The sequence below is a fragment of the Amborella trichopoda genome, chromosome 8 (assembly GCF_054954075.1).
Source record: "Amborella trichopoda isolate Santa Cruz 75 chromosome 8, AtrichopodaSantaCruz75HAP2 v2.0, whole genome shotgun sequence".
In the NCBI taxonomy this organism is placed as follows: domain Eukaryota; kingdom Viridiplantae; phylum Streptophyta; class Magnoliopsida; order Amborellales; family Amborellaceae; genus Amborella; species Amborella trichopoda.
The window spans coordinates 33,010,557-33,023,500 of record NC_142343.1 but is presented as its reverse complement, the minus strand read 5'-3'; the positions used below and the strand labels follow the sequence as shown (position 1 = coordinate 33,023,500).

At 36.8% G+C, this 12,944-nt stretch overlaps 1 long non-coding RNA gene across 1 annotated transcript; it reads left to right on the top strand.

Annotated features, from left to right (window-relative positions):
- Positions 1–6,455: 6,455 nt before the first annotated feature.
- LOC110008328 (uncharacterized) lies at positions 6,456–12,492 on the top strand. Its single transcript, XR_016060565.1, has 2 exons — positions 6,456–7,455; positions 11,963–12,492. It is a non-coding gene; the product is annotated as an uncharacterized LOC110008328 (long non-coding RNA).
- The last annotated feature ends 452 nt before the right edge of the window (positions 12,493–12,944 follow it).

Here is a 12,944-nt window from a genome sequence, read left to right as displayed (position 1 = left end):
TGGAATGAGCTAGGCTTATCATTATCAAGCGAAATGCATGTGAGACCCTCTACTTCGAAGTGTCTACGAAGAACTTTCCCATGTTGACTCCTTCGTAATTTGACATGTGACTCACTCTCAATAAGTGCCTCAAATCTAATCGGTGACTCAATCTGGATCATTTGTTCATTCTCAATTGGTGGCTCACTCCCACTATCATTGACAATCATGGAAAATTTCGACAATTACCTTCAAGTGGAAGAACTAACTCTATCTTTTCATAGAGCTCTTCAAACATACAAGACCGCTTTCTATTAGGAAATTTTTTCTCTATAAAATTTATATCACGAGATTCTATTTCCTTCATCTTGCCACCATCATGTTCATGATAAAACACGTATCCCTTCGAGTGCTCATAATATCTAGCAAAAATGCACTCGACAGACCGTCTGTTTAGTTTATTTGTCAACTAAGAAGGGATGTGAACGTGTGTAGTTTCACTGTCAACTAAGAAGGGATGTGAACGTGTCTAGCTAACCCCAAGGACGTAAATGGGAAAGATCTGGCTTTCTACCTGTCCGTAACTCATAAGGGGCCTTAGAAACGGATTTTGATGGCACTATATTTAGCACATACAGCGCAGTAGGGAGTGCATCTCCCCAAAATAATATTGGAATGTTGGCATGAGCCATCATAGACCTCACCATGTCCAACATAGTATGATTCCTTCTTTCTGCAACACCATTTTGTTACGGAGTGTAGGACAGCGTGTCTTGCCTACGAATTCTTTTATCCTCACAAAGCTTTTTAAATTGATCAGATAAGTATTATTATCGTCGATTAGCGTAAAGAACCTTAATTCTTCCGTCCAATTGATTTTCAAACTCTAGCATAAAACAACGAAAGCAGTCTACTGCTTGCGATTTATGAGAGATTAGGTATACATAACCGTAGTGAGAATATCATCGATAAATATGATAAAATAACAGAAAACATCATGGGTCATCTCATTAAACATACCACAAATATTAGAATATATTATATCTAGAAGACCGCTTGCTCTTTTTGCTTAAGGAAAGGGCTTTCCAGTTGATTTTCCAGTTATACATGGTTCACATATACGTAGGTCTATTTTGGATAAAGGTAACAATCTTTTCTTGGCTAAATGGATCATCATATCTTTTCTTATAGAAGCAAACCTAGCATGCCACATCATGGATATATAAGAGGTGGAAGAGATGGAAAAGATGAAGATGTCATATAAGACGAAGAGAGTGAAACAATAATATCACCATTATCTAAAACAAGTAAGTCATTCATAATCCCTCCATAACAGTGAAAGCCATCTAGAAATGTAAATGTAGCATAAATAAGCATGAAATTGATAAAGCAACCGTCTCTTACTATAGATAGAACTAAAAGAAAAAAATTTCTCCTTCCGAGAGCATAAAGGATATCATGGAGAAGGGTCCGTTCACTTCGAAATCGGATTTGATAAGTTCCAACCCCTAACGCATCCTCTGATAAGCAATTACCCATGAAAATCTTCTAGCTAAGCCGCCGGTCCCTCCCCTTTCCCTCTTTCATCTCCCTTCCGCTCTCTCGACTGAGCCTATGCCGCCGACTCTTCCGCTTCTTCTCTTTCTTCTCTCTCTCGGGCACGCACGTCCTCTCGTGTGTGCACCGACCCCCTCCTCTCCCTCTCTCTCCTTGCTCTCACTCTCTCTTTCTTTCCTCTCTTCTCTTCTCTCTCCTCTTCTCTCTCTTCTCCTCTCTCCCTCTCTCTCCTCCCTATCCTCACTCTCTCTCTTCATTTCCTCTCCCTCTCTCCTTCTCTTTTCTTCTCTCTCTTCTTTCTTTTTCTCTTCTCTCCCTCTCTCTAATCCTCTCTCTCCTCTATTTTTTCCTTATTCTCTTTCTCTCTCCTCTTCTTCCCTCGCTCTTTCTTCCTTTCCTCTCTCTTATCTTCTCTCTCCTTCTCCTTTTGTCTTTTCTTTCTTTCTCTCTTCCCTCCCTCTCTCTCGTCCTCCCTCTCCGCTATTTCTTCCCCGTTCTCTTTCTCTCTCCTCCTCTTTCCCTTGCTCTCCCTTCCTTCCTTTTTCTCTATCTGCCCCACTCTCACTCATTCTCTCTCGCCCTCTCTCCATCTTCTTCACTCTTTCTCTCTTCCTTTCTCTTTCATTCACCCTCTCTCTTTCTCTGTCCTCGTCACTCTCACTCTCTTTCTTTCTTCTCTCTCACTTCTCGTCTCTCCTCTTCTCTCTCTCCTCCTATCTTCTTCTTTCTTTATCTCTCTTTTCTCTTTCTCTCTCTTCTCTCCCTCTCTCCTCTCTCTCTTAATCTCTCTCTTCTTCTCTCTTTCTCTCTTTTTATCGTTCTGTCTCCCTTGCTCTCTCTTTTCCTCTCCCTCTCTCCTCTTCTCTCTTTTTATCTTTCTCTCTCCCTTGCTCTCTCTTTTCCTCTCCCTCTCTCCTCTTTTCTCTCTCATCCTCTCTTCTTTTCTCTTTCTCTCTCTTCTCTCTTTCTGTCTCTCCTCTCCCTCTCTCTCATCATCTCTCCTCTTGTTCTTCCTTGCTCTCTTTCTCTCTCCTCCTCTTTCTTTCGCTCTCTCTCATCCTTTCTCTCTCTCTTCCACTCTTTCTCCCTCATTCTCTTTTTCCTCTCTCTCTCTTTCATTCTCTTTTAAAACTCCTCTCCATTTCTCTCTCAATTCTCTACTTCCTCGACTCTTACTCTCTCTCCTCCATCATTATGTTACCCCTCTTTTAACTACATGATTCATCATCCCTCTTGGAGTTTTTTGTGTTTTTATATGAGATTGTTTGTCAAGATGGCGCCAAACAGCTGCCAAATTAATAAATAGTCTCATGTCATCCCTATCTTTTTTATTATTATTATTATTTTATATACCCATCAAATGACCAGTCAGGGTCTTCTGACGCACTTGTCTGGCCATATTATGCGTGTGTTCATAACGCACAGCGTGCGAGTAAGAGAGTTAGAGCCGAACCAGCCTTAGGCTAGGGGGTTTTCCATCGTGATATAAGAGGGAGCTCGTAAATGCCCGAGCGTGTCACAAACCCACCGTGAGGAAGATCCCACCTCACACCCTATAATTCTCTCTCATTAGTTAGTACCTACCCGCATGTGCACCTCACACACTGCAGTTCCTGAGAGAGAAATCTCGAGCGGGACCCACACATCCGGGTCCTCACACAGTCATCCGACCCGATGAGATGGAGGCCCAACCAGCTCGGATGGTGGTGACTCAATGTGGGATGTAATAAGCCCAGTTGAGGTAATCTCCGACGCTTTCTTTTTTTTTATTGTCATATTTTATTATATTATCTTTATATTCCCAAACAAAGAATTGTGGATATTTTCTTTGATTAAAAGAAAATTGGTTTAGTGGCATCAAAGTTTTCAATATCTTGGATTTGTTAGTTTTATTTTCTTTGAAGCAAGAGCTATTGTAATAAGACTACTTGTAAGTGATCTTTGTCGAAAAAAGGAAAAAAAAAAAAAAAGAGATTAAAAGAAGAAAAAAAATAAAAATCCCTAAAAAAGATCACATAGTCTTTCTTTCACCACACTCTTATTAAAAGCCTTCTAATTTATTTTAAAATAAATCAAATCTTATGGGGTAGTGGCCATTCAATTCTAGCCGCCCATGAGTTGAATTCACGATATAAAATTGGTATTATGGCAATGTCACGGTCCATAAATTCATAAATTAAGGAGTTGCGTGGTTGAAGGTTTATTATAAGATGTTATAATAAGTATTATAGATGGTGTACATTTATATTTTTGTACCGCATCAACCATTTCTCGGATTTTTATACTGACATATTAGTCCGTAATTACTAGGTAATGACAATTACGAACAAGTCAACCCATTGTTATAGGTTAAATTAGTCACTATTAACACATTTATGAACTACTTTGCCATAAATTATTCATCAAATTAACCATAGGCATAGACACATTTTTTATGCAACGCAGGAAGAACGTAACAGCTGTGCGCCTCGATTTTTATACTGAATATTTTGACTGGACATGCTGTCACATTCTACGAGAGAACTATATTTACTTATTCTCAATACATCACCTACTTTGCGACATTCTACACGTAGTATTTCAACGGTCAACATTAGTACAAACATAGTTCTATAGACTATGACATTTAGCTAGTTACAAAATTGAAAGATGAGCTATCAAAGTAGTGCCGAGATGCAGAGTAAGTGGGGTAAGACGTTCCGGTAATGACAAGGAATGAAACATTTTATAGCCTTTAAACCACAAGAATCCAGTCTTTCTTATATCCAAAAGATCAAGAAAAACCGAATTTTTTCAACTCGGAAATGAGTTTAAGCATTAGTATCACTTTATTGGCCTCGCTCTTGTTATTTCCCTACAAATTGTCCATCTGTGAAAAATAAACTTGTCCTCTACTTGTATGCTCGTTCTAATTCTAGGGTCATTAATAGGTTAAAAAAAAAAAACCGACAGTTACATTCTACACGTCCTAAGATTCCTAAGATGGAATAAGAGACCGTCCAATTTTTTGTCTGCTACGCCTAAGTATTTAGAGCAATTTTAAAAAGTTCCTCTCTAAGATATTACATATGCAATAAGGACAATCCAGAAAATGGCTTATGAACCTAAAATCAACCTCAGCAATTGTAATCAACTTGCATAAAAAAGAGGGAGAGTCTGCCATATTCCTATCCTGCCAATGAACTTCACCACCAGACTCTGGCAATTGTAATGCTTCAGGTTGCCATAAAACAACGGCAATCCCAAGTACATTACCTGTAGTGAACCCTCTCCAAACCGCAGTTCTTTCAACATCAAATGTTTGGCACTCATGGAAGCCCCAAAGAAGAAAATCTTATTTTTTAGTTCCATTCAGTTTCTGCCTAGTGATCTTACCAAAACTAGAATGCATAGAATTTATCTGTCTAGGTGCTAGTACAGAAGCCTCACATAAAATTTAAGTTAATTCTTTCGACAATAAAATTTTATTTTTAAGATAATTATCAGATATCACACTCCTAAAAATTGAAATATTATCTCATCACCTATACCGTCTGATGGCACCATTGGACGATTAGGGCTTGCCACTCCAATGCGGATTCACATCAGAAGTTACGTTTGGCCTTTTCGTGTAGACCAGTTGGTGAACGGGGTCCCTTTTTTTTTTTTGGTATAATTCGGGAGGTTTAACATTTAGGTGCCATCTTTGTTTTGATGGGAGAAATCAGACAACTTTAAGATTTAGGTGCACATTGTTACTCATTTTTGGACTTTCAAATTTCAAGATTTTCAAGTTCTCATAGATATGTTTGATCTGCACCATTTTTAATACTTTAAATTTTATAATTAAGAATAAAAATATAATTTAAAACTATCACAAAATTCCCCGTACTAAAACCATATTTTTTAACACTATTTAAAGATGAGTCTAATTTTATTGTTTAGAGCCTAGGCTCTATACAAACCACAACCTAAGTAAAATGGTTAATATTTCAACTCAATCCTAAGAGAAAGAGAACATATATCCCAAGAGAAAGACGACATATAGGATGTCTCTTTTCTCACTCTTATATTCACTTGACCGTGAAAAACCCTCGACATTCTGTCCAAGGTTTGCGGTTAAAAGCTTTATTTTTTTCTTCTTATTGGATATTTTTAATGGGAAATTACAAATAACTCTCAAGACCACACTTTCTATGGTATTTATCCCCAACTTAATGTTTTTTCTCACATTTTACCCCAAAACAAACTTTTTGTACAAATAACCTCAAGAAAAAAAGTTCCTTTTTTAGGCAAAAATACCTTTTTAGTACACAAAAATCATTTTGGCCAGATTTGATATTGGCTTTTGGACACCAGTAGCATATTGCCGGAGTACACCATCGCATTGTCAGACCTCTCTTTACATAAACTTTTACCGGAGTACACCATCGCATTGTCGGACCCCTCTTTACAAAAAATTAGGTGCCGGACCGCCCTGAAGACAATGACAGGACTAAAATAGAGTATTGTCGGACCGCCCTTTACATGTGCCAGAGCATTGGAATCCCCTAACATCTATTGCCCAGCCGAACCGCCATTTGCAACTGTCGGAACATAAACATCTACTACCGAACCACCCTTTGCAACTGCCAGATCGCCTTACGAGTGTTCTATTGGAGACGGTGCCGGAGCCCTATTTTGGTAGGATAGATGAGAGAGAGATATGGATAAGATAAAAGTAAGGGAGGATAGTTTAAATATTGTTTTGGTTAGGGTATTTGCATAAAAATTGTAATTTAGAAAAAAAAAAAAAAAAAAAAGTGAGAAAAAAAGTTAAGTTGGCTCTAAATTGCATAAAAAGTGTCTCTTGGAGGGTTTTTTTTTAAAAAAAAAAATTCCTTGTTCTTAAGCAATTAAGTTGAACCTACGGCAGACTTCCTATAAGAGTATCCCAACTCTTCTCATCCGTATATGCCTCATGCGTGATCTGAGAGACCACCTGTACATCGATTAAGTGGAGCCACTCGAGCTCTAAAAAGTCCTTCCACTGTGAGATTACAAATATGCAAGGCAGCGAGCAATCAGACACGCAATTGGTGATTGATGTAGTCAATGGGAATGTCAGATTGGACCCAGAGGAGGGGGAGGTAGAGGAATGAAAAAATCGTTGCCTTTACAAAATCCCGTCCTTCCTCCAAGAGATCCATAAAGGGGCCTTCAGTCCCAGGCTGGTTTCGCTGGGCCCATTCGACCATGGCAGCCCTCACCTGCAACTCATGGAGCGCCACAAGCGTCGTGCGCTCCGCAAATTCCTTTAATGCTCGGGACACCCGGTCGGTGTCTACCTCGAGGCCCTCCGAGCTGTGGAGCAGAAGCTCAGGGCCTGCTATGAGTGGCCTGATGAGCTGCCAGGAATGGAGAGCCCCAAGTTCCTTAACATGATGCTGCTCGACGGCTGCTTCTTGCTTGAACTCCACCGCACCACCATGGATGAGGACACATCAGGCTATGCAGACGATGACCCGGTCTTCGGCCCCAAAAGGGCGGACTTCACGGACAACATTGGTTACGACTTGGCGCCGTTGGAAAACCAAATCCCGTTGCTGGTCTTACAGACTTTGTTGGACCCCTCGGGGGAACGCTCCTATGCTGCCGCTGAGGCGCAAAAAGGTGGCTCATGAGCTCCACTTCAATGATAAGTACACTTCGATGCGGGACCGTAGCGGGATGCATCCGCTGCATATTTGCCAAATGTTGTCGCAATCGCCGTGGGGGAAGTTGCCTGAGGTTGAAGAGGGGCTAAGAAACCCGGAGCCGTATCACAAGAAGGTACCATCAGCCACGGCGCTACATGACGCCGGGGTGAAGTTCCAAGTGATCCCGAGTGATTCCAACATGGGCATCGGTTTCGACGGCGGGGTGCTGAAGCTACCATGTCTAGTCATTACCCCAGCCACGGTATGTATTTGTTAACACACTCACAAGGAGGGCTATTTCACATTATACTCGTTTTTTTTGTTCAATTTCAAAGGACACGTGATATTAGAATAGCTAGAGAAGGGCTAGAACATTAAATATCTAAATTATGGATTCTTTGATAATCTTTTCAATAAAAGGTAAATTTTCTAACAATTTTATATTAAAGTTTGTACCCTCTTGAAAAGGGGATAGATTCTTTTTTTTTTTTTTTTTTTCTTTTTGGTTATTGAGAGGATTCGTGTAGGATGTCAGTCTTTCAAACCGTACAGCTGCGAGGAGCAAATTTATTAAAAGATTTTTGGTAACTCTTAATTCTAAATGGTTATTGCCCGTGTTTAAAAAATCCGATCCACGTCCAGAATCATTAACACTCCTATCTATGTCGAATCGGAGAATCAGTTTGAAAAATTGGCCGAATCAGCAATTTTTGTCCCAAAATATTTTCAAAAAACAACTACACTTCTCTAAAAATAGTGTTCTTTTGGTTTCTAAGAGAAATTAGGAGTGGTGTATTATGTACTTTCATTACTTTGTAAAAATAGGATAATTCTGAGAAGTTATTTTCCTGTCTGGATATTTGTATAATTAGCATTATAATATTACATCAAAATAATTTAAAAATATTAGAAAGCACTTCCATATAATTGAAAAATAATTTATTATATATAAAAATAATTTTACTGACATAAGTTTAATATAATTATATTAATAAACAACAATTTCACATAATTATATTAATTTTTGTAACTTATTATATATAATTAAAACTTAATTATATGTACTTTATTTTTGTATATTATAAAAAAGAAATAAATATTTTTTTATTATTTATAAAAATTATAAGTATATTAATTTAAAATTACAATCTAGATTAAATAAAAATTTCAATATAGAAATAACAATTTTAACATAATTATATAAATAATATTTATATTCACTCAACATAATAATATTAACATAATTTTAATGTGATCGTATTCACATAATTAAAATTGTATAGTGGAGAGCCAACTATGAAATTAATTATATGAAGTTTCTCAGTAGAAGGCCAACTCTTTTCATGTATAATCTAATTTTTGTAAATTTATATGGAATTTCGTTTTGTAATTATATGTAATTAAAACTTACCATAATTGCGTGAAACAAACTGGTGAACGTTGAGCTAAGCATGTGCAGTGTGGAGGGCACTTATGTGGCACTTCGTATGCATGTATTTGGGAAAACTTGGGGCAAATCATACTCTTCACAAATAATTGCATGGAACAAACTGATACGCTTTGTGAGAAAATCGTATGCACGGTGCGTAAGTACACAAGATTGTGTATGGAGGGCACTTATGTGACACTTATATGCACATGGTTGGGAGAACGTGAGGCAAATCGTACAGTGCACAAGTGTGCACTACTTATCATAATTGCGCGCTACAAACCAGAGCACTTTGTGCGCGAATCACGTGTGTTGAACTTCTATTTTTTGTTACTTATAAAAAAATAAATATTATTAATTTAAAAAAGAAAAATGACTTTTATTTTATATATTATTTCATTTTTGTAGACGATGTAAAAGCAAGAGAGGGATAGAGATGTCAATGGATATGTAAAATCTTTTTTTACACTTCGTTTTTTCTTTAAACAAAAAAAAACAATTATTTCATGGAGGCTGAACCACATTGTACAATATACGGGTTTTAAGGTATAAAGCATCCATCTTAATGATGGCTGCAAATAGGTGGTCCATCAAAAAATAATTTAAACTGATGGTCCAAATATTTTCTTTATAGAACTATTATTTCTAATTTTAAAAATTTAATCATTTTTTCATATTTATAATCTAAATATCTCGATGTTAAGAATATAAAGCTCACAAAGATTCGAAAGATTTTCAAAATTTAAGAAATTTTCAAAATTTAAGAATATAAAGGGGCGGCCGCTTCCTTTCACTTTAGGAACAAGTTGTGCGTCAATTGCATGGTCCATCGATTAGATAGACCAGGTTCTAAGAAGACATCATATACTCTCCCCCTCTTTCTATATATATCATAAACACTTGCAAAGCTTGCAAAGTATTTACGGGTAAACATTTCATTGTGTTTGCGTTTGTGACACAATTTGTACTGTACGAAAGATCATCTAGGATCATGCCAATAAAATATGGGACGAATAATTATAGTTCAATAGGATTTAAAAAAAAAAAAAAGAAAAAATATTAACTTATGGGATATTTAAAAGTAAAAAATGTTATTACTCTATAGGATATTTTTTTAAAATATAATACTTGTTCATGAGATATTTTAAAAGAAAAACATACAACTACATCATGGGGCATGGGGCACATGTAGTCCACACATCCACTTTTTAAATTTATTTTCAAGTTGTTTTATCCATTATTCCACCATATGTATGAGTTTATCTATCTATTTTCTAATTTTATTAAAGCATGATTAAAATTTCACGTTTCTAAACGCTATATTTTTACACAAATTAATTATTATATATATATATATATGGGTCTATATATTAGATCCAAAACTATTATATATTTACTCTTTTTTTCACAATAGATTTAAGTTAGAGAGATCCATTTTATTGAAACGAGCTGCATTTCAAATTTCATTTGACAATAAAATGATTTTAATGGATAACAAACACTCAGACATGAGACAGGTTCTCAGTACATGTCCATTTTTAATAAAAATAATAAAAACTATAATGCTATAAAACTTCTTTTTAAAAAACAAACATAATCGACTATATTTTAAGAATGTTTGTTATTTTTTGAAATTTTTGTAGCTTCAGATCTTGTTGATCTAACCGATCTTCCAATCCGAATTGCCAATCCACAAGACCGTGTTCGTCTGGCCCAGTTTTCGGGATGGGCGATCGAGATCACATATCAATTTTTTTTCAAACCATGATTGCAGGCATTGCAGCAGTTGCAAAGACCGAAGTATTAATTCAAATTTGATATAAAATATATTTTAGTCAAATTCAATTCATACAAACAAGAGTGAATTACGTATAGACACAACAAAAATTATTAAAATACGAAAGGAGTCCAATTTTGGGGTAAAATTACGTAAAAGGTTGGTCAACCTAAGGTTTTTTATTTTTTTCATAATTTCCCCTCAGTCGAAAGATAGCATCCTCGTACCGTAATTATTTTTTTATTAATTTTTTTTAATTATTTTTTTGATAGTAGGTTGTGCCCTAATGTTTAGGGCAGTGCTTCGTTGGTCTAATGATAGCATCATTGGACCACCTTCTTTGGTGTTTTTCAAAGTGATCCAAGGTTGGCTTTCTCGAACCGGAAATACTTACTCTTTTAAGCATTCAAAGGTGGTCTGTGCTGCCCATTCTCATACTGTCATCTCTAGTGCTCTTCAAGGTGGTTTGACGTTGGCATCTTCGGACCTTATTCTCTGGTGCTCTTGAGGGCGCCCGAGGTTATCATCTTTGGCCACATTAGCTCATTTATTTGCTAAGAAATAAGGTGGTCCGAGGATGCCAACCTTAGACTGCCATCTAGACACGCATTGCCCCACACTAAAGCCCTGCCCTACTAACAAAAAAAACTAAAAAAATATATTTAAAAAGTGATTTGAGGATGTCATCCTAAGACCGAGAGGCAATTTTAAAAAATAAAATAAAAAATACGGATTGACAAACTTTGTGTATACTTTTTATCTAAAATTGACCCATTTTGTATTTTTCTATTTTTGTCCGTACATAAATTACTTTACAAAGATTGAATTTAAATTCATTTAATATCCCATGTTCTCTATCCATTTTATGATTCATATTTTATTCGATATTTCAGAATGCATTTTTTTTCCAAGCTTTAAGAATTTTTAGACCTCTTGGGCATGCCAGTGCAAACTCACGCGTGCTGATTGGACTCGACCAAGTCTGATGCGAGGCAATATCCAAGTTTCACCTCAAAGCCGATCTTCTAAACATTGAAAAGAAACTATCAGAGTACTCTAAAGAGAAGGAGAGTGAGAGGAGTCTTGCAAACATTGAAAGAGAAATCAGGATATAGTTGATGGAGAGAGAGGAATCGGGCTCGGGTCAAGGCTCAAGTTTCATTACTATGTTACCTCATCAAAAAGAGAGATTAAGATTCTTTAGAAATAACTTTATCAATTGTAGACACGCAGATATCTTTAAGGACTGATTTGGGTGACATGTGATATGCAGAGGACTATGTTGTCTTCAGCGACGTATCTCTTAATCCTATTCCCAGGATCCACACATTCCGACCAGGTTGTCCTGATTTTAAGGAGTCAAAACAATCATAAACTTGGCTTCCTAGGGAAATTTCCGAGTGAACTCACCCGACCTAAGCCAAAATCGAAAAAGAAAATTGCTGAAAACTAAAAATAATTTTTTTAATTTAGGGTTAAAAATAGGTAAGTTATAAAAAAAAAAAAAGGAAAAACTTGGGTCGATCCTTATATATTTTTAACTTTGTATGGCATTTGGAACAGGAAACCTTTCTATTGAATGTGATGCCGTTCGAGCAATTGCATGTGGACATGGATAATCCTATCAGCTCATTTGTAAACTTGATGGATAATCTGATAGACGAAGCCAAAAGACGTCCAACGGCTAGTAGATTCAGGTATAATAGAAAATAGGATGGAAAGTGATCAGGAGGTGGCTGAGCTCTTCAATCGGGTCACTAAGGGAATGGCCTTTTCTGAGAATTCCCACCTGAAGGGGGTGCGGATGGCTGATCTGCCATTGCAAGAAGAGTTAAAACCTGTGGAGGGCTCGCTTCGTCAACACCTACCTTCGCGACTCGTGGGCGGTTATAGCGTTGCTGGCAGCAGTGCTCTTGCTGTGTCTAACATTGATTCAAACTGTGTATTCGGTGCTCAGTTATATTAAATAGTTTATTGACTGCCATCGCTACTCCTGATGACTCTTGGTAGTTGTTAGGTTAAAGTAAATCTTAGGCAGTTGGTTTAAAGTGTAAATGAAGATGACAAATGGGGAAAGAATACCTTCTATTGGATTATGAGGGAAGAGATGGATCCCTAAATTCCCAAGATTAAACGAAGCGTCGTGAGATTGAAAATCTCAGAGGGGAGGATTTTTTTTAACAATGAGAACTCAAAGCTCTCTGTGTATGCCTTTCTATGGCCATGAAAGGTCTAGTTATAGTGGGATGGAGGAAACCGTTCTCTAACATTCGGCTTTCTGTTTAAATAACGAGACTTTCTCTTTAAGAAGGGCCCTTATTTAGTGATAAACATAATATTTATGATAAAAATTAAAGAGAAAAAAATAACATGTATGAGAGCCCATAGCCACCATACATACCAACACCTTCGAGAAGATATGATTCTTCCTTTTATGAACTTTTGAGCTCTTGAAATTAAACTTTAGAATCGCCGCAAACCATCACATGAGGGAAAGCATGTTTTTGGCTTTCATATGTTTTATGCCCCTCAAAATCCGAAACGC